The sequence below is a fragment of the Chelonoidis abingdonii genome, chromosome 23 (assembly GCF_003597395.2).
Source record: "Chelonoidis abingdonii isolate Lonesome George chromosome 23, CheloAbing_2.0, whole genome shotgun sequence".
NCBI classification, from domain to species: domain Eukaryota; kingdom Metazoa; phylum Chordata; order Testudines; family Testudinidae; genus Chelonoidis; species Chelonoidis abingdonii.
Window position 1 is genome coordinate 1,479,221 of NC_133791.1, and position 24,472 is coordinate 1,503,692.

Here is a 24,472-nt window from a genome sequence, read left to right on the forward strand (position 1 = left end):
ATGTCTCCATTGTACTGGGAGCCATAGGAAGAGGATGCCTTGGAAAGATACTTTTTAAGATCTCTGGTTAATTCCAGTATATTGATAATCTCAACCTAATTGCTTAATTATAAATTAGTGGCATCCCAACTTTCTGAGCTCTAGTCAGGGAGTCTACAGTGACTTAACTATCCCTTTATGGATACTAATTTCATGTCTTTTATTAAATTGAATAATTTCTATATGAAAAACAACATCTTGTAAACACTTCTGTAGATTTTCAAGGTACAGTAACTCCTCACTTAAAGTTGTCCTGGTTAATGTTTCGTTGTTACGTTGCTGATCAATTAGGGAACATGCTCATTTTAAAGTTGTGCAATGCTCCCTTCTAATGTTGTTCGGCAGCCGCCTGCTTTGTCCACTGCTTGGAGGCAGAGCAGCCTGTTGCAGCTAGCTGGTGGGGGCTTGGAACCAGGTTGGACCAGCAGCCCCCATCAGCTCCCCGCTCCCTTTAAGTTCACTGTGCAGCAGTTGTCCCTCCACCACTGCTATGTGCTGCTCCTGCCCTCTGCCTTGGAGCTGCTCCCCTGGACTCTTGCTTGCTGTGCAGGGGGGAGGGAACTAATATCAGGGTGTCCTCCTCTTCCCTGCTCCTACACCCCGCTTACCTCTTCTTCTCCAGAGAGAGAGAGAGAGAGAGAGAGCGAGCCTGGGGCAGCAGCTGCTGTCTCAACTTCCTGATCCACTTTAAAAAGAATCCATTTAAGAGTGGGTCAGCTTAAAGGGGCAGTGTGTATTTCTCCCACACACAAGGTATGTCTATCTCTGTCTGCTATGCTTTCTCCCCTCTCCTCCATTCCTGCTGTCTTGTAGAGTGAGAGGCTACATTAACAACAATGTGTTAACACTTGAGGGCTCAGCCCTTCCCCACTCTCAACTCTAGGGTACAGATATGGGACCTGCATGAGAACCTTCAAGATTAACTACCAGCTTAGATCTGGTTTTGCTGCCACTACCCAAATTTATATGAGTTATTTGGGAAACTCTCCCTCCCCCCGAATATTTTCCTCCCAAGTACTATAACCCTTCCCTGAGTAGCCTTGAGAAACTTCTCCACCAAGTTCCTGGTGAACACTGATCCAAACCCTTGGATCTTAAAACAAGGAGAAATTAACCATTCCCCCTCCTTCCCCCCCCCACCCCAATTCCTGGTGAGTCCAGGTCCAACGACTGCTAGTTCATCGTTTAGCACTGGGTGGTGAGACCCCCTCAGGGGGGGTGACAAGCTTATTATATGGGGTGTCATGAGCGGTCAGCCTCCACCCCAAACCTTGCTTTGCCTCCAGCATTTGTAATACTTCTTTATATATTTAACAGCATTTTTAATTTTATATGGGGGGTTCGCACTCAGGCTTGCTATGTGAAAGGGATCACCAGTACAAAAGTTGGAGAACCACTGATTTAGCAGCAAGGCATTCCTTGGGAAATATCCCACCCTCTTCCACCCTCTAACTTCACCACCTCAACCAAGCTTCACAATCATCATAGCTGTGAACAGTATTAAATTGTTTGTTTAAAACGTATGCTGTGTGTGTGTGTGTGTGTGTATTTTTTTTTGCCTGGTGAAAAAAATTTCCTTCGAGCCTAATCCCCCCCCCATGTACATTAATTCTTATGGGGAAAGTGGGTTCACTTACCATCATTTCGCTTAGTCACATTTTTCAGGAACATAACTACAATGTTAAGTGAGGAGTTACTGTACTTTCCAAATAGGGCCACTAGAGGGAGTGAGGCCACTTGTCAAATGTGGCCTTGAATTGTGATAGCTAAAGTGATATCAGATTGAGATGGCACTTAGTGGTGGGTGCTATAGAAAACCCTAATGGGGAGAGAAGTGACCAATAGACTTCACATAAGCTTGCTAAGCATGTAGACAGTTTGTATCTCCAATCCAGTGAAACTCCAGGATAAAGCTGGAGCTGTTCTGTTGGCAATAGGCAATGTCAATAGACTTACTGCTTCTAGAATACTATTGAGAAAATGCTCTGGTTAAGGATAAGATTTATCTTGGTTTGTTCTGTTTTTGCTGCTTGGATCTTATTTTTACTTAAGCCTGAAAGTATCCATATTTTGGAGAGAGATTTGATTCTTACTGCATCTAACTACCCACATCTTTCTAAATCAACTGGTGATGTTGGAGGCTAAAATGTTAATGGAACAGGGCTAAACTTGTGATGTACATGTACCACTAGCAGCAACAACTTTGTCCCGCTAAGTTCTGCTTCCTCTGAGGAGTGCTGGGCCATAGACAATTAGTGGAATATGATACGGTTTGAAGGTAGAGTAAATACTTCATAGTCCTCAGTTTGGGGTGCTAAATTCTTTCAGAATGTTGAGTAAAGGTTTGGTTACAGTAGACTTAAAAACTTAAATGCTAGCTAATAACTTGTAATCTCCCTTTGAAGAGTTGTTTACTGGATTCAAAAATAGTGTCTAAGGAACAATCTTTGGGAAATGAGCTCTTAATTTATCTACACTAAAAAAATTACTTATGGCTTTTGACTGCAGCTTTTCAAAAGGTGCTAAAGACAGGTTGGGCCTTTCTAATTTTGCAGTTAAGCTGTTTTTAGGACTGGTTTAGTTTAAACCTGTTTGCAACACCAGTAAACTTCCCAGTGCAACAAGGCCACAGTCTCCTCCTAACTCCTGGTTTGGTGTTTGGGAAGCATGGAGGCAATACATGGATTATAGGAGGGGAGTACAGGCAATAGCAGGGGACTGAACTTGATGACCCAAGAGGTGCCTTCCAGGCCTATGTGACCCAGTGAGACTAAGTTGTCTTTCTGAGAAGCAAAATCTGGAATCTTTGGGACTTGTATCCTATTTCCAAACTTCTTGACTCAGCTCAAACTTAGGCTCTTAAAGGAGGAAGGATGCAGTGTTGTCTGGAGATTCAGGTTCTCAGGCTGTGATAACAAAGCAGCTATGAATAACCCAAGAAATGCTTTTATCTAGTTCTTTAGGAGATTCACGTATGCCAGTAACACTTCAGAAATGTGTATGTACCTGTGAATTAAATAGGGATTGATTTTACTGGGGGGGAAAAATGGATCCAAAAAGGGTCTGGGGCAGTTTGTGCTGCACTGCTGCCTGCTAAAGAGTTAAAGCTTTAACTTAATCCAGTCTTAATTCTCCCCATATGGCTGGGTCTGGCAGTACAGGAAAGACTTGGATGACAAACTAGCCTGAACAGTGGCTAAAATAAATATGGGGGCCATCTGTGCAGCAAGGGGGAAAAAAATCTCCTGTGAAGCACAGGGCCTCATCAGAGCGACCCTGCCAAGTTAAAGGTATATCCAAGGGTTGCTAGCAAAACAAGGGCAGAGGAAGCAGAAAGGAAACAAACTTGCAGTTGTGAAAGGGGTGTCTGCTCTGTGTGACATCAGAGCTGAATGAGCCTCGCGTCTGAATGGAGGGAGGGTGGAACAAGGGGCACTATGCGGCTTCTCTGCCTCTGAGCAGCTGGGTTGCTGTGGCAACCCATCCTACTGCTGTTGTGATGCTCTGCGGTTTGGGTTTTTGTAAGGGGCTGAGGCTCTGCTTCAGTGGAGGATGAAAATATCTAGGGGCAGCAGGTTTGGCAAAGTTCAGCTGTGAAATGTCAAATCCTCCCCACCTGGCAAGTGGTGAGAGGCTGTGCAGTCTGGAGGCTGGTGGTGGCTGAACTGCAGAGGAGGAGAGAAGGGTGGGGGGAGAGGGCGTTACAACTGATGGAGAAAGGAAACAAGGAAACCCAAATGAGAAGGCAAGCGAAGTGCGCGGCTCTGAGAAGCTGACGCTAAAATATACAGCACCCGAGGGGCTCCAGGTCTGGGAAGAAACGAACTGGCAGAGGCCAAACACGTGTTGCTTTTCATGTCAGTGGAGCAGCTCTCTGCAGCGTGGGTTGGGGAGGAGAGCAGTGGAGTGAACGCTTCCTGCAGTGAGCAGATCCCTGAGCAGCTCTCTAGGCATCCGCTCTGCCCGGAGGAGTCTGTGTGCAGTACCCCTTAACTGTATTAACGGGGGTCCTTTCTCCTGCAGGAACGTGCAGCCAGGGTCCCTCGCTGCCCCGTCACACACTGAAGACTAAGACTATGAACTCAGTCTTGACCAAGTGTGGTTCCCCCGCTCGGAGCTGGCTCAATCTACGCCTGGAGATAAGTGAGTAAATTCTCTTCTGCACCAAAAACCAAAGCTCCGCTTACGCTCCCTGTGAGCAGCACAAGGCAGGGAGCTGCCATTCTCAGTAATACTCAGCTCAGGACAGATGAACTAATCAGTGAGCTGCTCTGCTTTCTAATGGCTTGTTAATCGGTGTGGTAATGAGTTAATGGTGTAGGACCTGAGAGCTTTGCAGGGCTTCAGAGAACTGAGAGGGAATTAGCACTGATGTGCTAATGAGAAAGTCTGGCTCTAAATTATGGAGAACTTTTGCAGTGGGAAGGAGGGGAGCAGAGACATCTGGTTTCATTGCCATTCTTAGGGAGAGAGCAAAGCAAATCATAATTGTTGGTGCTTAAATGCAGGCGCTGCCTTGTCAATGAGCGATGCTGTACAGTTCAGTGGAAGAGCTGAATCCCCAGCCAACCCAGTATATGGCCCCCTGTCCACACACCAAGGGAAATCCATGCAAAGGAACAAGGGGGAAAGCTGTGAGATTTGGGAGCCTTTGTAATATAGAACATCTTTCAAATTCTCTTGGCTCATCTCCTGAATGACCTTGGTCTACTTAAGATGCTACAACCTTCTCAGATAATGCATGTGCAGTGCGTAAGGGACAACTGGTCTTTATCCTGTGTGACCACAAGCCAAATGGTGGCCCTTAAGGAAAGGTTGGGGCTGGTGTATCGCTTTCACTGATAATTTATCTTGCTGGAGGGTCTCATTCTTTGTAGGGGTGGCAGTTCCATCTGCCTTTAGCAGGTCAGTAACTTTGACACTCTTTGGATTCAGGGCAGGGATAGTGAATCAGAGAGAATCACAATAGCAGTAGGGTGAATAATTGACAGAAGCTCACTTCAGTTGTTCAGATGGCCTGGTTAGATCTATCCTTGCGTGCACTTTACCGACCTGTTTTGTGTTTAAAAGTTATAGGAAAGCACAGACTTTCAGACCTCTTCACAAAAGTTGCAAGTGGTATTCTGATCAGTGAAGTGTGTGGGGGGCATGCTTGGACCTTCATGAACTCCACTGCATGTTAATGTTTCCTTCATTGAGGAAAGGGCTACCTGGGGCAAACCTGTTTGAACAGACCTGCAGATCCCTCTTACCTACCCATTCATTGGGATGTTCCTCCTTGCCCATCCGACTGGGAACACACATGAAATGTGACATACAAGTGGACTGAGCAGTCTCCTGAAGCCATGCAACATTTGAGGCAGCACTAAGGTTAATTATTTGACTCGTCATCCCAGGGGTTCCTTCTAATAGACACCTCTCATTTGTTCTTTCAAAATGCAGATAATTCCTGCATTAGTGTAAGTCTTCTCCATGAATAATTGTGCCCTCCTGTCACATACCGTTCCACATCTGGGCCATGGCAAGATGAGATGTGTTGCAAGTACCAAGCTGGTCACATCTGCTTTCGTGACTCTGTATTTTTTATGTAAAAAACTTCCAACAATAAGGGAGGGAATCCAAGTTTGTTGGGAACACAGGAAGCTTTGGGGCTAAAATGAGGGGCAATTCAGGGATGTGGTCTTCTGTGATGCCTCTTATTACTGGGAACCCCTCTCTTGCTAAGCCACCTCCCAGTCCCTCCTAACAATCACTAATGCTGCCTCATCTCTCAGAAGTGAGGGAGGAGGGAAGGTACCTGACAAGCCAGGGAACTTTCAAGACCTGCACAGCTCTGACTGAGTGGCCACTCGGTCATCCTGTCACTATTGTTTTTCCTCTTCTGAGACCTGTTTCTCCTTTTCTCCCTTGTTGTGTTGTGAGCTGAGACACTAAGTTCTTTGGCGCAAGGGCCACATCGTACCTTGCGCTGTGAAATACCTCAGGCAGAAAATAAGTCTCTGATATTTTATTCTTAATACTGAACAATAGGCTGTGACCTTGGGGGGAGGGGAATTCAGCCCACGTGGACAGAGGGGAGCGTCATCAACTCCAGGGCGGATAAAAAGATTTAAAATGTGATTTTTTTTTTAAAGATAACCCGGTTCCAAACTAAATCTGAAATTATTGCAACTGGTGTTAGGGCTTCCCCTTTACATAATCCATTAAAGCTGTTTAAATAAAAAGAACATGCTGCATCAATGAGCCTTCCTCACATTTTAAGGAGTTAAAGGTTGGTGTTTTTTAGGGGGATTTTAACAGGAAACTCTCTCTAACTTTTGGGTTCAACTCAAGCATTATGAAGTACTGCACTAGGTATCTAGAGTGATGTACAGTAGAAACTTGTATCCCACTGGTGGTATGTGAGCTTGATGTTCCATCCATTCACTTCACAACAGTAGTTTCAGAAGATAGTATGTGAACCAGTAAAGTTTGGGCACTACTGGCCTGGAAGATAGAGCACTGGACTGGAACTTGAGACCTGGGTTCAAATCCTGGTTCTGTCACTGGCCTGCTGGTGACATTGGGCAAGTCATGTTGCTGTGCCTCAGTTTCCCCATCTGTACAATGGGGATAGTGATCGTGAACTTTGTAATGCACTTTGAGATCTACCGATGAAAAGTGCTAGATAAGAACTAGGGATTCCTGCGTTGTTTTCAGTCTTCAAAATGGAGCAAATGCTGCTATTTACCTTTTTTCCAAATGAAAGTACTGTACTTAGTTTCTCTTGACAATTTATCTTCAGTCCCTATGTCTCTCAGGACATTCTGAGCATAATGGATGGCACCAATTCCCAACCCTGCAACCTAAAGCCTTTCTTTGCAGGGCTGCTTCATGCCCATTAGCCTGATTCATGCTCTGTAATAATGTTCCTATGTTGTTTTTAAGGAGTCCTCCAGGCTGGACAGACTCTGCCCTTCATGGCTCCATAGCAGCTGCCCTGGAGTTCCCTGCAACTTTTTGTGGGGGGTGTTCCAGGGAGACCTTAAAGAAAACAACAAAACCCAGGTCTTTTCCTTTCGTGGTAGAAAGTGATCTGTGTCTCAGACAGCAGTAACAGCAGTCTGCAGGTGTGACTCTTACCGACCATGGGGTGAGGGCTCTGGGAATCCCAAGGTCTTGCCTGCTCTTTGTGGATGGTCACTGTTGTAGAGCGCTGTAAAAGGAGGGGTTTGTTCCAGTGACTTCAGCCAAAATATTGGATAGAGTAGGTGCGGTGTCTGGTCAGCTGCCTGTTTCTGTTTTAACTCAGTCACGTTCAGTTGCTTGTAACTTTTCCAGGCTTGGTCTATCCCCAAGGTAACTTAACAAAAATTGAGCACCAGGAGCATGAAAAAACTCTCCCCATTTATATAGACATAAATATTCTTACATTAGTAACAGCTTTAGAACAAATTTGCTGGGCAGAGGAAGGCACTTGGTAAGGAAATAACCCATAATAATAGTCTGCAGCTTAGCTGTGCAGTGAAAAATGGAATGAAGGCACATGATGTGTGAGGCCATAATTCCGTATAGGGCTTCTCTCCTTGATGGAAGTCGAGTCCTGTAACTTTCTATTGCATGTTTCGTTGGCATCACTGTGTCTGGAATAGTAAATGCTGGAATTATGTGCAGCCACCTACAGATGTTAGCATCTAGGTAAGGGCCTCCCTCATGCTTGGGATAAGTAGTATTGCTAATGAAACCTGAGACACAGAGTGTTGCGTGTGGATAATCTCTGCAATGTATGAATCCTGGATGTGTATGTTTTGATGGTCAAGCCATGGAATAGCTTTTGAACATTGGACTGCCCCTTGTTTCCCAGCCCACTGGACTCTGGCGACTCTCAGTTTTAACTCTTTGTCCTTTCCAGGGTTTTTTTTTTTTCCAGTCCCGTATCTTGAACTTTCTTATCTGCAATTAAGTTGCTGTGTCCATTGCAACTCTGAAAACCATCAGGAACTACTAGTGGAGAAGATCTGTTTGATAATTTCATCCACCTCCCAGCCCATGCAAGAACTTTCTCTGCAATGTAGCCACAGGCGCTTTTCCGTTACTGTTTCTAATTGGATTGAACAATGCAGCATCTAGCACTTTCTTTGGGCACCTGATAGGTACAATAGGTCCCTCAGGAAACTCTCTGAAAATTCAGAGCCTGGATTTTCCATTGCTCATGTCATCTCTTTGCTCCTACTTGTACCTTCTTAGATGCACTTTAAATAATTAATAGATTCCTAGGCCAAAGAGGACCATCACAATCATCTAGTCCAGAGGTCAGCAACCTTTCAAAAGCAGTGTGCCGAGTCTTCATTTTTTCACTCTAATTTAAGGTTTCGCGGGCCAGTAATACATTTTAACGTTTTTAGAAGGTGTCTTTCTATAAGTCTATAAATATATAACTAAACTATTGTTGTATGTAAAGTAAATAAGGTTTTTAAAAATGTTTAAGAAGCTTCATTTAAAGTTATATTAAAATGCAGAGGCCCTGGACCAGTGGCCAGGACCAGGGCAGTGTGAGTGCCACTGAAAATCAGTGCCTTAGGTTGCGTACCCCTGATCTAGTCTGACCCACCTCCCGCAGGGCCCTGGAGTTTTTTTTAGTATGTTTAGGGAGGCCTCAGAAAGAAAAAGGTTGAGAATCCCGCGAAAAGGCATCTTTTCTAATCCTTTAATTATTCTTGTGGCTGTTCTTGGAGCCCTCTCCAATTATCAACATGCTTTTTGAATTGTGGATACCGGAACTGGACACAGGCTTCCAGTAGCAGTTGCAACAGTGCCAAATACAGAGCTAAAGTAATTTCTCCTCAAAATCTTCTCTCTCTCCCCCCACAACAGAAGTTGGTCCAATAAATATTATCCCCATCTTGTCTCTCTAATATCCTGGGACCGACATGGGTACAGCACCACTGCATGCTCTGTACTCCTCCAGCTTTTCCTGTTGATGAATCCCAGGATCATGTTAGCTTTTTTGGCCATAGCGTCACATTGGGAACTCATGTTCAGCTGATTAGCCACATGCCATCACCTCAAAACTTTATCAGAGTCACTGATTCCCAGGACAGAGGTGTCTATCTTTAAAGTATGGCCTACACTCTTTCTTTCCAGATGTATACATTTACATTTAGCTGTATAGTAGAATCTCAGAGTTGCAAACTGACCCATCACCTCATTTGGAACCAGAAGTATGGGCATTAGAGACCCCAAAAAGGCAAATACTGCCCAGTACAGTACTGTGTTAAACGTAAAGTACTAAAAAAAGGTAAAGTTTAAAAAAAATTGGACAAGGTAAGGAAACTGCTTGTTTCATTTAAATTAAGATGGCTGAAAGCATCATTTTTCTTTTGCATAGTAAAGTTTCAAAGCTGTATTAAATTAATGTTCAGTTGTAAACTTCTGAAAGAACCACAACATTCTGTTCAGAGTTACGAACATTTCAGAATTATGAACAACCTCCATTCCCAAGGTGTTTGTAAGTCTGAGGTTCTACTGTATTAAAATGGATATTTTGTCTGTGCCCACCTTACTAAGTAATTCCTTTCCCTTCCTCGGTGTTTATCTCCTCTGAGTTCTTGTATGGAGTAACTTTGTCTCATGTCACACAGCTTGGCTAAGGACTATGCATTTAATTCACCATATCTTTCTCCCTAAAGCATTAGCCAGCGGATATATAAGCAGAAATGCAGAGACATGCTACTCCATATCCTTGGCATCCAAAGCTTGGAAACCTGAAACCATTCTGGATGCTGACTTATGTTAACTTGTGGTTAGTCAAGGTTAAAAAAAAACTTTAAAAAATGCTGATGAGACAATGTGAATATGCTACAGAATTACTCGTTTTCCCCATTGGATACTATGGTGAGTACATGCATACGCTTACGTGTGCACAGATAAAATATAGGGCTGTATTACTGAATTAATGGGCAGTGAGGAACGTATTCCAGCTAGCTTGGCTGATTTGAAGGTGACAGGAGTTGGTAGTGGCCGCACACAATCTAGCTATTATGTAAGCTTATGTGGTTTTATCCATAATCTGCCTTTGCTTAACTAAATCCTTTTTCTTATCAGAATAAAACTCTTTCTGGTGTCTTTTTCTGTGTTCATAACAACCTGTGTTGAAAAGATGCTCTTTGCAAGGGCTGAAAAGATGACATTGTGCAGGTGTATATTCTCCCTGTGTGCCTTGCCGCTGCTAATGCAGCAGGAGTTGTGTGCGCAGAGCTTGCAATAATGTAACTTTCAGTCACTTAATAATCTTTACATTTTCTTTTGCACCATTTATTAATTTTAACAAATCCCAAAAAACTAAGCTGTTAGTACCGCAGTCAGGCTCTCCATTATGTTTTGGTTCAACACATTTATAATAAAACAGATAGGTCATTTAGAACTTTAACAACTTCTGTGGTGTAGTAAACTAATCAGTAAGTGGTGTGAAATATTTTAGCATATATTAAGCTTAGATGAGAAGTAAAAATGGATAGTGATGAAGTTTGGGCTACCTTTTTGTCAAACAGTACAGAAGGAACAGCAGAGCTATTCCAAGCATGTGTTGTTTTAAAAGAAAATAGTGGAGACACTGATAAATTATCAGGCTGGAACATTCTTAGCCCATCCCGTTTTCCCCCCAGGCTTTTTCCTATTTTAGGGAGCTACAGTGTTTTTATGCGACTCAGGAATCCAGTTGCCTTAAATGTCTGTCTTTTAGCTGCTTAAAAATTGGAAGAAATGAAATTTCCCCTTAGATGTGTGTGTGTGTGTGTGTGTGTGTGTGTGTGTGTGTGTGTGTGTGTGTGTGTGTGTGTGTGTGTGTGTGTGTGTGTGTGTGTGTGTCTACCTTCTGTTAGCGCAAACTGCAAATACCCAACAATGTTAATGTTGGGACGGAGAGAATTTTGCCAAGAGACTGATGTTGTTTGAACTTGTTTCTAGGGTCCTTGTGGGAAGAATAATTTCAGTGTTATGATCTGCTTTAGGGATTTTATTTTCTTTCAGATTGTGGCAATGTTTCAAATGTTGTTCCTTAAACACTAATAGAGTAAACGTCTCTCTGGGCCTTTGCCAGGCAACAACCGGGAGGCACATCACGTTATGGGTTGGATCATTTTTTAAGCTCCCTTGCGGTGTGTTATGTCATTTCAAGGCTTTTATTTTGATTCAGGAGTTTAATTTGTAGCAGTGAGAATGGGACAGTTGATCTTTTAGCGAAACCTAGATGTGTTTGCCCCTTCTTTAGCAAGCAAAAAAAAGAGAGAGGTTCCCACAGCTCTGCATGAAAAGATGTTTCTTGTCCAAGGTCTCTGGGGCCTGGCATAGACAAACTGATCTCTCCTGCCAACTGCAGCCACTTTCTTCACGGAGCCCCCTCCCCAGCTTGCAGACTGCTCTCTGTGCTTGCCCTCTGGGGTGGAGGAGAGGGAGCAGGAATTTAAAGCAGCACCATATGATTGTCAGCTAGCAGGAGGATAAGCTGAAAATGAGAACTGCTATTTTATTCTTTAAATAGAATCGTCTGCTTCACCCACCCAGAGCACATCTTGATTCCCCCTGAGGCTGCATCCTGCAGAGCAAAGCTGCTCTTCTGCTCAGAAAAACTCACAAGAGAGGAGCAGTAGGTCGGGAAGGGGCAGTGGTGCAAGTAGATTTTAACTCTTGCTGGTACGGTGACCCATGGGAGGGACACAAAGGGGGGCACGGTCCTCCCGCTGCACCAGCTCCCCCTGCCATTTGGCTGCTCTTCCTAGTAGCCAGGCCCCAGAGTCACTCCTGGCCCTGGCCCCTCCCCTTCCTCTCACCCCCTGGGCCAGCGGGGACACTTGAGCCTGGGGAGGGGCAATTGACCCTTTGTGCCCCTCCCCTCTCTCACAAAAAAGGTTCTGTGACTAGAGCTCTGTGCGGATACAAATTTATACCTGCTGATGCAGATATCCACTGATAGAAATCAGTATCTGCTGAACCACAGGGCTCTCCCGGGAACCGCAGCAGCGGAAGGAGCCGAGCGTGGGGCAGCACCACAGCGGCAGCTCCTCTGGCACAGCTGTACTGCCCCCAGCCCTTTCATGCAGCTCTCTCCTGACTGGGGGCAGTGCAGGTGTGCCGGAGGGCAGGGCTGGGGGGCGGTGCAGGCGTGCGGAGGAGCTGCTAGTATGGGGCTGCCCAGCGGCCCCATGTTCTGCTCCTTTAGCCACTGTGGTTCCCAGGAGAGCCCTGTGGTGTCCAGCAGATAAGGAATGTGTCTTTCCAGTACAGCGTACTGGCAATAAATATCTTAATGGTACAGTGTACCTGACCGTACCGGCTTACTTGCACCATTGGGAAGGGAATAAAAAAGTCCGACACATTGTTTACTTTTGCACTGTTGGCAGCTTCTTGATGGTTCAGGGGTGACTGGCATAGAACATCGCTGTCTCTCACTAATCCCTCCTCACAGCATAGTGGAGGAGAAGAGGGTTGAGCTGTCAGCCTGAACCCAGAATGATTGTCAGGTAGGAACTGGTGTTTCCACCTATCTGTAACGCCCGCTGCACTGGAAGCTGTTCCAGAATCTCTGCTCTGGGCCTGGTGCTGGGTGGAGTTTAGTTTCTGGGTGCTCATCTAGACTACCAGGATATGGCAAGCTGGCGTGTAAATCTGTGGCGCTTGACACTGCTGCACACTACATGGACTGGGCAGGGCGCACAGACAGTTCCCTTGTGTGCACTGTTTCAGAGCGGAGGAGATCTGTGCGCATTAGGGAACTCTTAGTTCGCAACAGCAGGTGCAACATAGATAGATAGTGCTCAGTAGCCTTGTGGGAGTAGATTTACAGCCCAGCTTGCTGTGTGCTGTTTGTCTAGCCAAGCCTTGACGCCATGCTCCCAGGTGGCTCAGTGTTCTCCCAAACTCCCTTTTGCTCATTTCCATCAGCTTCGTTATCTGCAGTGAGCACGGGCTGGAGTCAAGGCAATAAACCGATGGATCTTCCCTGGGCTTGCCGCTGAGATAGAAACAGCCCAGCCCTGTTTTCAGGTTACTGGCCTCTCCCCTCAATACTCCCAGAGCCTCACTCCTACTCTGTGACCCAGGTCAGCCATGGCCTCCCAGGTTTCCTTCTCAAACTAGTCTCGGGGGCCAGACTCTCTCCAGAGAGCTTTTTTTTTTCTCCACACTGATTTCCTGGCACTGCGGAGGGAGGAATAATTCAGTTATTGTTGCTGTAACGTAAAAGCTCTTCTGGAAATCTTTGCCTTTCTGACCCTTGCAAGCACCGTAATCCGCCTTCCAGGCACTGCCCCTCCCCATATCACTCCATGGCTTGCTTGCAAAAGCCTTTCGATCTTTTGTACCCGAAACATACCCTCTGTTTTAACTCTGGGTGTAAATTTCCGCAGTGCTTTGTCTCCTTTAACTGGACAGTTTAGAAACGGCTCCCCCTGTTGGCTGATTTAGTGATCCTGGCAGCACTGCTGCGTGAGCTGCTCCACATGCCTGTCAGGGCCAGCTGTGGGTGTCTACACTGTCAGCCGGCTCAGGCTAGGGCTGCGGGGCTGCTTCACTGCTGTGTAGCTCCCGGGCTTGGGCAAGGGTTAACGGAGTAAAAAGCAGTAAAAACTTACTTTGGTCAGTGAACTCAGCAGATAGGACCCTGAGCTCACACACATGGAGCAAAGCTGTGAAATAAGAAGGCGCTGTGTTAGTCTTCAGAATGGACACATTTTAAAAATAATATCAAATAAGTTCAATATAATAAGTGCTTCCAAGTTTGAGAATCATTCATGTTTGTCTGAAGCTGTGCAATCTGGGCCGCTAAATCTGTCCAGGGTCCTACGGATTAAAGCCAGAGGAGGCTCAGAGCAGGTACGGCTGCGCTTGCAATATGCATAATTCAGAAGTTTTCCATTTTAAAAGTAATGTTGGCCTTGCTGGAGCCAGACATTCCTCTTGCAAAAGGCAAAACACTGAAGGGCCATTTGTTCTGTTAAGTTTTCACTGCTGCTGCTCTGGAAGTTTGGAAGAGGCTAGGGAGGTTTGACTCATGCACTTGAGCTTCGCAGTTAGGGGAGTGCTTCCTTCACCAGGTACTAGAAAATGAAGCATCTCTTTAGGGATGAATGCACCAGCCCAGGTGAAATCGGACAGATGATTTGAACTCTTTTTTGGTGTTTGAGAAGTTTGTGGCTTTAAAATATATTCAATGTTCAGAGCTGCATGTTCTGGCCAGAGGTTGTGCTACTAAAGGAGGCTATTAGCAAGGTTTGGAGGCTAGAGAAATTCAGGTAAACATCCAGACTTCGGGGTGCTTAATCAAAGCTTTTGGGAATTGCTTGTCACTAGCTGGTGTGCCATCTAGCTCTAGTATACCAGAGAGTCCTCCAGGCCACCTCCAAGGTTTAAGCGCCCCAGGAACAGAATGGTTTCCTCAGTGCTGACCAGAAAAGAAGTGGGCCAACACAGTGAGGTGCGCAGCAGCCTATTATTGCGTCAGGGTATTGACTCGAAGCTACGCTCTGGTGCTCTTGGCTGCTGAGGAACTCTCTACAGTAGTGATCAGAAAAGCTTTTGCAAAATGCATGTCTGAGAAAACCCTCCCCAGGCCATATCATAAGCCTCTCTCCCAAATCTGGACCTTAGCGTCCAAAAATCTGGGTGCCTAGCATGAACCCCTCTAAGCTCAATTTACCAGCTTAGATCTGATCTCGCTGCCACCATCCAAAATTTCCAGGGTTTTGGCCCCCTCTGGTCTCCCCAAAACCTTCCCTGGAGGGACCCCAAGACTCAGAAACCCTGAGCCTACAACAAAGGGAAATAACCCACTTCCCTTCCCTCTCTCTCTCCCACCCAGACTTTCCTCTCTGGGCTAACCTGGGAGTATTGATGCAATCTCTTTACATCACAATACCAAGAAGCATATCTCCTCTATTCCACAAAGAGACAAACCCCAAATACAAGGAAACAGAAGAGATTCTATCTCTCCTCCCCCTTAGCTTCTTCCCGCCCTGGGACACTAGGAGAGTTAAACACAGAGCGTAGTGTTTCCCCTCCCCCCTGTCTTTCCTTTCTCCTTAACCAGAGAAAAACTCAAACAGGTTTTAAAAAGAAAGCTTTATATAAAAAAGAAAGAAAAAAGACATAAACATATTCTCTGTAACAAGATGACAATACAGGGCTATTGCTTATAAGAAAAATATGAATAAACAGTCTGATTCAAAAAGATATCCAATTTGAAACATTCCAGCAAGTTACACACATGTAAATACACCCAAAACAACATAAAAGCCTATATTGTTTTTCTACCTGTACTTACAAGTTGGACACAGAAGATTAGAAGAAGAAAGAAGCTTCTCATAGCTGAGAGATAAACAAAAGACTCAGTGTCCAAAACTTCCCTCCCTGACTTTGAAAAATCCAGTTTTCTGATTGGTCCTCTGGTCAGGTGTTTGGTTCCCTTTGTTAATCCTTTACAGGTGAAAGAAACATTAACCCTTAGCTATCTATTTATGACAGGCCAGCAGAGCAGCTTCTTAACCCTGTGCAAGGAGTGGAGCCTGGGATGCTTTGCTGAGCCATGCGGGAGACAGAGACCTGACCAAGGTAGCTAAAGGCACAGACAAAGCTGGTCTTAGTGACCCAAGCAGAGCTCTGAGTCTCAGTACCTTTGTCTTTTTTACTCTGTCAAATCCGCCTGCTCCAGCGTGTTAGTGAACTGGCTGATGGATAAATAGAAGTGGGTCCAATAAAAGCCGTTACCTTCCCCACCTTGTCTAATACCCTGGGACCAACATGGCCACAGCAGAGCTGCAAACGACGACTGATAAACCTGGGAAATACATAAGCAGGTTCTGGTCAGCACCTCTTCTAGTCTGGTGAAGCAAATGGTGCCTTGGATGGGATTTTCAGAGGAGATAGAAGCCCAGTTCCCTTCGCTGCCCTTGTAAATGCCAGTGCAATGCCTGGGCTGCGCACACTGTCGCACCAGTACAGACCTTTGAGTGGATGCTCTTCAATAGGTTTAAGGCAGGTTTGTATTGGTTTAGCTTGTACCTGTAAAATTACACGAGAGAGATCCAGATTTAAACAGATGAATGTATCTACACCGGGTCTTGCACCAGTTTAGCGATATTCGTTCTTAAACTGACTTAAAGCCAGTGCAGCTGCTGTGTGCAAATGAGGCCTAAGGCTTTTCCTGCCACCCAACAGGCCTAAACATCTGCTGATTACTTGAGTATTTTAAAAACTGCTTCAGCCAAACAGCTAGTTACACAGAAAGTTGTTCCATTGGAAAATGGTGTTTCAGCTAAACTTTCCATGGGTATGTGTTGATTTCAACATAATTTTGTTTTGGAGAAAAAATATTGAAGTGTTTCAGTAAGTCAAAATGGAACAATTGAATTTCACTGGAATGGAGTGTTGATTTTTTTTTTTCATTTCAAAATGTCTTTTATGTTCTAAATTAAAATAAAATCAAAATCAGAATGAAACATTTGGCTTGTATCAAAATAGAACTCTTTGACTGACCCAAAACTAACTTTTTTTTTCAAAAATTTCATCCTGCAGGAAATTCTGAATGTTTTGGGTTTTTATTCCAGTTAGAACACAAACAAACTTGAAATGCCAAGATTTCCCTGGAGAGGAAATCCCACGGTCTGACCAGCTTGACCTATCACCAGGCAGACCTAAGGTGCTAGTTCGTAAGATATACAGTGAACAAAGCCCTTTTCTGCCCCTTCCGGGGGACACTGTAAATGAACATGGTTTCATGCAGACACACAAAGCTACAAGAATTCCCTGTTCTCTGAGCTACTGTCTCAGAGAATTCCCTCACCGAAGCAAGCCCCTTCAGTGTCCTCTGGGGAGTTCGGGTGACACCCAGCTGAGGGGGTAACAGGTGATGGACTTTTCTGTTGTTCAGCGGACTGTCTCTTCTTTTAAATCAGGCTTGAGCCTAGGCAAGAAGGACCAGGAGGAAGACTAAAGATACTTGTGTTACATTGAAGGGTGATTTCAACAGAGGTAGGCCAAAGACTTTTTTAAACCATTGCAGCATTTCCCAGTAAGCTCAACCTCTGCTGTTAGAACTGCACGCATTTTCCATCAGTACCCCCCTTCTACTGCCTTGCAGCCCTTCCAAGACTGAGGGTGTCAAGCTGTCTGTTCATTGTAGAGGATTTTGTTTAGATAGGAGAAGGGCTTACTTGAGGAAACCGTGGTTTATATAATTACAAATACCAATGGAGTGTGTTTATATAACTACAAATATTATTGTCACCCTGGTGTCCTCTTCCTCAGTTCTTGGATAACTCTCCACGCCCCCCTCTCTCTTTCTCACTCAAAAAAAAATCCCATTATCCAACATTTTGTCCAGATTGTGGCTTGATGCATAAACCAGAGTTTTCATGACCATTTTCACAGCCTAATTGTACAGGGGCTACACTAAGAATTTTGCTTTTTTTGGAATTTTTTTATTGCTTGAAAAAAAAAACGGATGGGAAGAATCCTGGGGACTAAGGGCTCCACTTTTTGACACCTTTATAAGGGAAGAGGTATGTTGGGGTGGTGGACTGCCATGGAGCATCCAGTTTCCTTCTGATGCTTTGATTCCAATCTTTGCACCACTCACTAGCCTGTTCGATGGTAGAGGACACAGCTGTCTCATCACAACAGTCTGGCACACCCTGTCAGGCAGAGGTCTCCAAGGACTTTAGAAATGTTAATGAGTGAAGCCTCACAACCCTCCGTATGATCACAGGCATCCCACTGAGGCAGGGAGAAGTGCCGTCCCACATGGCAGAGCTGTGACTAGAACCCAGAAATCCTGACTTAAAGTTCGCTACTCTAACCACGAGCCTCCACTGCTTCTCAGAGTGGGCAGGAGGGGGCACAGCTGGATGTGTGGTGGTGGTGAGGGAAGAAATGCTACGGGGAAAATGGTGGGTGGCAGAGTGAACTGTTGCCTTGTGATAACTGCCCTTCACATTTTTTTGTTGGCAGTGGTCTTTCTCTTAAGCCAAGAATCGTTCTCGGCCTAGGCTGTTCTGAAGCAGATAAAAGAGATTAGTAGGGATTGTTGGGCTTTTGCAACAGATGAATCTCTGATTCAGGGAGAAGTTGTCTTTGATGTGGACCAGTGCCTGGTGACCTTTGAAAGTTAAATAGCAAAGGATCGATTCTACCCTTACAGACAGACTATCCTGCATGGCTTTGGAGAGGTCAGCATGTTGATATAATGTGAATAAAGGCTGCCCAGGGAGGGGTATCTTGAGAGTGAGAAACAAGCATTGACCAGCACAGAGAGATACAGTATCTGACTTCCAACAGAGAATCTGCTACAGGGAATAACTTGAATGATTGGCAAAGGGCCTCTTTCTGTTACAGAAGCTAGGCTATCCTTCTCTGTGCCACATTGATGGGACAGCCTCTGGGGGTCAGAATGAGCGCTAGGAGTATTTATTTTGAGAAAGTGCAGTTGGGAGAGTCCTTTTCATTCAGACATGGTCTGCCAGGTGCAGCTGTCTTCAGTTTCCTTGGTGACTCCATTATGAGTCACCAAGGAGGAATAGCTCAGTGATTTGAGCATTGGCCTGCTAAACCCAGGGTTGTGAGTTCAATCCTTGAGGGGGCCATTTAGGGAACTGGGGTAAAAATCTGTCTGGGGATTGGTCCTGCTTTGAGCAGGGGGTTGGACTAGATGACCTCCTAAGGTCCCTTCCAACCCTAATATTCTATGATGACTGTGTTCAGCCCATTAGGGATGGAATTATTGATCTGATTTAGCTGGGCTGTTTCTCTAGAAGCTCTGCTCTAGGGAAGAAGTTCTGTTGCCCTGTGATCCAGGAGGTCAGACTAGCCTCCCCATGGTCCCTTCTGCCCTTGCAAAATCTGAGGTAGCCAACTGTTCACAGGCCTGCCCTCAAGGAAAGGCCAGGGCAGGAGTGTGTGTTTCTAGTCTGTAGCTCCCATGCAAGGGCACTTAGTCTTCCATCATCTGATCTTGCTTAAATGTGGTGATTCACCTTGGTTTCTTTGCTCATGCACCCTGCCAGTGTGCTGCTGGAGCAAGGACATGCTCAGTGGAGTCGCTCTGATTGGAAACTACTGAGTGTAGGATTCATCACAATTAAGTTAAAGGTCTGCAGAAGGAGGCTGTTTCTGGACAGGGGGCATGTGGCTGCATTAGGCACTTTGAATTTAATACTTTCTTCTTCCTCTGTGCTCACAGGTGGGTAACTGTCATCTCTCTCTCTATCCCCTGAGAAGGACTTTGGCATCATTCCTGTGAAGTAGTGATCAGTTTGACGTATTCTGCCTCCCATCTTCTTCCTAGTTGTTTCTCCTTGTGAAACTCACGTAATCTATAGTTTCATAGTTAACAGCTTAGCCCTTTCATTGGCCACTCTCAGCCATCTGAGATTCTCTGGACTGTCTCCAGTTCTCTGTGAAGTAGAGCAGTACTGTCCTGTCATGTGTCCAGCTGTGAGACTGGGGACCAAACTCCAGGACAGGCTGTCTGCTTAACATTAGTCTTCTCTTTGGTAGGCAAATAGCCTTTGTTTGGCTAGTGTCCCTGCACTAGTAGCATAGACCTGTTGTCATCAAACTCGTATTTTGGACTAGACCTTAGAAATAGAGATCCAGTTGTGAACATTTCCCCCCGATCCTGCACCCTCTCAGCAGTAACCAGAGGGCTGCTTTATGTGCTTATATCAGGCGAGGACAGAAGAAGACAAGCTGAACACTAACTCATTTAATGCAGTGGGTATGCCTGCTGGGGAAAGTCAGAGAACCACAGGGCTAGATGGTACTGCAAGGATCATCTCGTCTAACCCCCTGCCAACATGCAGGATTTGCTGTGTCTAAACCATCCAAGAGAGATGGCTACTAAGCCTCCTTTTGAAAACCTCCGGTGAAGGAGCTTCCATGACTTCCCCAGGCGTCTGTTCCATTTTCCTACTGTTCTTACAGTCAGGAGGTTTTTCCTGAGATTTCATCTAAATCTGCTATGTTGCAGTTTGAACCCATTTCCCCTTGTCCTGCCCTCTGTGGCCAGAGAGAACAACTTTTCAACATCTTTATTATGGCAGCCTTTCAAGTCTTTGAAGGCTGCTATCATGTCCTCCCTTATCCTCTCCTTCCCAACCCTTCTGTACTTTGGCTTTCGTCTTCCTGGGTGTAGGACTTCACCTTAATTAGTGCAGGATCTTCCCATGTTACTCTGCTTCTGCCTAACTCCTCCTGGTCACTTTGTACTGTAGTTCTGTCTTTCTGGGCATTTGTACCCCTTGAGTTTGAGTGTTATATGAGTATGCTTGAATGAATTTCCGCAAGAGACACCCCAACCAAAGGCCTGAAGATTGGCCTAGGCAATTAACAAATAGAGAACTTCAGGCTAAAAGAAAAGCTTGTGTAGTCTGCCAGGATGGGTTGAATTGAGAGGGATTTGGCTCTTTTCAGTGGCTGAGTCTGTATATGGAAAATGTGGTTTGATGGAGACAAACCTACAATAAGAAGTCGGGGGCAATAAGCCAGAAATCAAGTACATTTTAAATGGAACAGTTCTGCGGCATGGCTGACCAGGAAAAGGATATGAAGGTGATTATAGAAAAATCCTCAGAAGCAGCCAGGCCATGCTATGGTGGAAGTAAGAGAGCTGGACTGAGGAAAGCTTAAGGGAGGGACAGTGAATGGAAGAGGAGAGGTTTTGTTAGGAGTGTGGGTAAACTGTGCAGGGCTTCTCAGAGCCACACCTTCCAGAATTCCCATCCTAACCCCAGACTTTTGGGGATCTCTTTCCAATAAACCCCAAACTCCCCCTGGCATATCCTCTGGTCTGGTAAGTCCTCCCCTTCCCTTTGAGTCACTGTGGGCTGTTGGCCATTAAGACCCTCCTGTGCTTTCAGGTTCCTTGGGCTTGGCTGGGTCCCAGAATATAGTGTAAACTCTGGCCTTGTGGGAGTGCTGGAGAATGAACACTGCAGACCATAGCTGGCCATCTTGCTAGACTGAAGCCTAGTGATCCCTGAGAAGGGACATTAGCAAATGTACAGGTGGGAACAGAACAGAACTTGGGTTGGGGAGGAGGGATGCTTGTCAGAACTGATCTGAGTCTTAAGCATGGAGCATAGACTGACAGTTCTGTTTTCCAAAGTGGCTTGTATGTTGCACAAGTTGGTGCTTGGCTCTCGCCTTGTATACAGTATGGTGTCTGGCTTACTTTGTCAGAGGAAGTTTCCTTGCCCTTGACTGAGATGGGACAGCGCAGGGCATGCAGGAGGGGTTAAAAGTGAAGGAAAATCTAACATGGCTGAGCTGATTAGCCTCTGAGACCAAATTAATTCCTCATTGAAGCTGACACCTTGTGTGTCCTTTTCTTGGGACTTATGTAAACTGCTACTAATCTATGGCTGTCTGGGAGTGACCCTGGTGATACCCGACCCCCAAAGCCAGGACAGCAGATGGGTATGCCGAAACAAGGATGGTGCAAAGATAGAAGGGGGGGTTGGAGGCATTTTTTTCTTTTTTTAAAACATTTAGTTGTTTTTGTGTCTGACTATCTCCAGCTGAAGATAAGCAAATCCATTGCACCTGCCTGGTAGCATTCAGAGTCTCACCTTTGGTCTCATGCACTTTCTCTAAGGTGAGGTTTGGAGCTGGCACAGATACTGGGGCACATTGCAGGTAGCATGATGAGAAAAACAGAGAAGATCAGAGAAGTGTGACTTAAGTTCAGCTGCAAATATTTCAGCTCCATAGGCAATGGGGTCGGGGAGAGCTCTGCCCAGGTGTCATGACAGGATGGTCTGATAGTCTCAGGTCAAAGGCTGTATGGAAAACTGGCCTTCCCCCCTCCTCCCACCTGAAACCTTCCAGGAAATTGTATTTTTTGCCTGCTTTTCATACAGTTAGCCCACAGCAGAGATGCCCAGACTTTGGCACTGAGGGCTGGATTGGCAGCTTGCCAGAAGCCAGAGGTCTGTGCCTAATTTACATGTATATGCATAATAGTCTTGAGTGCGAATAACGGCATTTGCTTGTATGTGGTGCTTCCTTGTTCCTGGATAGAAATTGCTTGTTGGCTGAGTCCCCAGTCAGTGAAAAGCTACAGCTTAATCAGCTTGGTATTTGCCCCGTGGTTATAAGGAGGGGACAGCTGTTGGCCTCATCTGGCCCATGAGCTGCATTTTTAGGTAACCCTGGGCTTGGAGCATCTCTTCAGCTGCAGCCTAGGCTTCTGGGATTTGGATGCTGAAATGGAGCATTGATAGATGGTTACATGTGCTTTGCACCGACTTCGCTGTCAAAGGGTGCACTCAGAACAGACCCTGCTGCAGGTTGACTACTAACTGAAATGGCAGAGAGCAGTTTCTGCATGGTTGGCTGCAAGTCGACCTGACCTTCCTGAACATGCAGTGGTGCTGGTACAAGACAGTTAAGCTGGACATGGCTGTGGCCTCCCCTGGGAGAGTGGGCCAGCAGAGGAGAGCAGAGCAGCTGGAGAGAAGGGAGTGAGGATAGTAGTGATTGCAGGATGTCAGTATGTGCTACGTGTCTGTCCATGTCTGCCAGTCCACAGAGGATGTGAGTACGCTACAGCTCCCAGTGACAGGCTGTCATCCTTTAGCTCAGGTTGTCGATGCTCCTGCTTTGAGCGCTGGAGGGCCCCCATCCAATAGTGGGTCACAACCAAATGGGCTGCCGTCGCTCATTACACTGTAGGCGTACATCCTGGAGGCCTTGGATATGCTCACAGACGCGTTGAGCTTTGCTCGGTGGTGTCTGCGCACACCAAGGAAGCGTTATCTCTTGTGGTACAGCACAGTATTCTCTTCAGCTAGTGTGTCAGCCTTGCACTTGTATTATCCTGAGAGCCCCTCACCCACAGGCGACTGTACCACGAAGGCAGCTAGCACACACGTTGCTCAGTTGCTTTCCGTTGCACTAGGACTTTCCCGTGACCCTTCGTACGCCGTGCAATGTGGCGCTGTAGGCAGGTAGGTGTCTTCTAAAACACTGTTTCAGTGAAGTCATGGCTGGAGTTCAAGCAACGTGACAGTGGGTGCTGAGCGCTGCTGAACTGCACAGCCCTTTTGTCAGATGCCTAGATGCCCTTCACAGACAATGCACCCAGCTGATGCTGTGTCTGAGAGTGTCCTAGCTCTTCCCTTTCCTTGGGAACAGGAGTCTTCTGGCTCCATGGACAGGAGCCTCTTCTGCCCTAATTCCCAGGCTGATCCTGTGCATGAGAAGGAATCAACTGCAAAATACACTGCCTCCTCCAACCACCTGCAGCCCTGTGGAGCCTGTTCCCTCTGTACTGGTGTGGCATCAAGCCGATGGCCCAGCCACTCTCTGAGCCTAGCAGTGATGCCTCCCAAACCACCTCCTAGCACCATTTAAAATCTGCATTGACAGGGAGACCAGGGGAAATCCAGCATGCCTAGAAACAGCCCCGCTGAGTGTGTGAGCCAGAGGCCGGACATAGGGCGTGGCTATTGTGAAAGGGTGAGTGCAAGCCAAGTGCAGTCCAATTACGGGTTCCTTGTTCAAACCCAACTAGGGGGGAGCTACTGATGTCTGGAACATACTGAACTGGTTATTGCACTGACAAGCTATTCCCATCACTGTATCACTAGGAGGGGGCTGTAGATGGAGTTCCTGTTTTGCCGGGTGAATTTTGCAGTGAAAAGTGCTCTTAACCTTTGTCAGCATTTGATGTGTTATGCCTGTTCTTTATCAGACTGATACCAGTGCTGTTTGCGGGCCCTGTTGGTGTCAGGTACTATGGGCCTGAGTTCCTTCAGCTGAGCTTGAGCCCAGCAGGGCTGTGGCAGAATCACCTGATTGGCTGGCTTGCCAGGTGGCTGCAAGGAGTCTGCACATCTGCAATTAAGCTCAGCAGCGGCGGCAGGTCGCTGGCTGCTCAATGCTTGTGCCCACAGCTACAACTGCTCCTTGCTTGGCTTGTTCCAAACCTTTCTTCAGCCCTGGTTCCATGCTTGGTTCTTGACTCTGGCCCTTGGTGCTGTCTGACCGCTCACACCTGGGTCTGTGACAGTTGGTGAGCAGGCTGCTATACACTGGGTGAAATGAGCCAAACAGCCTGTGTTACAGGTCCCAGCTAGAAGGACTGTACAGTCTAACGAAGAAGCAGGTACAGTACAGTGCAATTCAAACGGCGCACAGGTCCCCGAGAAAGGCTCAGAGCCAGAGCTGGGTATGGGCAGTGTAAGGGAGTGAATCTGCCACATGGGGACTGTATTTTGAAAGGTATTATCTGGCTTCTTGGTGCTGTGCTGTCCTCCCAACTCTGTTCCACCCCGTCACATGCTCAGAGGGGCTCTCTCTAGAGTTTCTTTAAATTGTTTTTGAGAAAGCTTTCTGGAGTATTGAGTAGTATACAATATGTACACTTACGTGAGAAGGGAAGGGTACAAACTTCAGGCACTCC

At 46.1% G+C, this 24,472-nt stretch overlaps 1 protein-coding gene across 2 annotated transcripts in view; it reads left to right on the top strand.

The window, feature by feature from the left end:
- Positions 1-5,323: 5,323 nt before the first annotated feature.
- PLEKHG5 (pleckstrin homology and RhoGEF domain containing G5) overlaps positions 5,324-24,472 on the top strand; it is a 115,581-nt gene continuing 96,432 nt past the window's right edge. For both annotated transcript variants that reach the window (XM_032763820.2, XM_032763822.2), the window contains exon 1: positions 5,324-5,409. The gene's annotated coding sequence lies outside the window, so the exon portion shown is untranslated. The remainder of the gene's footprint in view (positions 5,410-24,472) is intronic.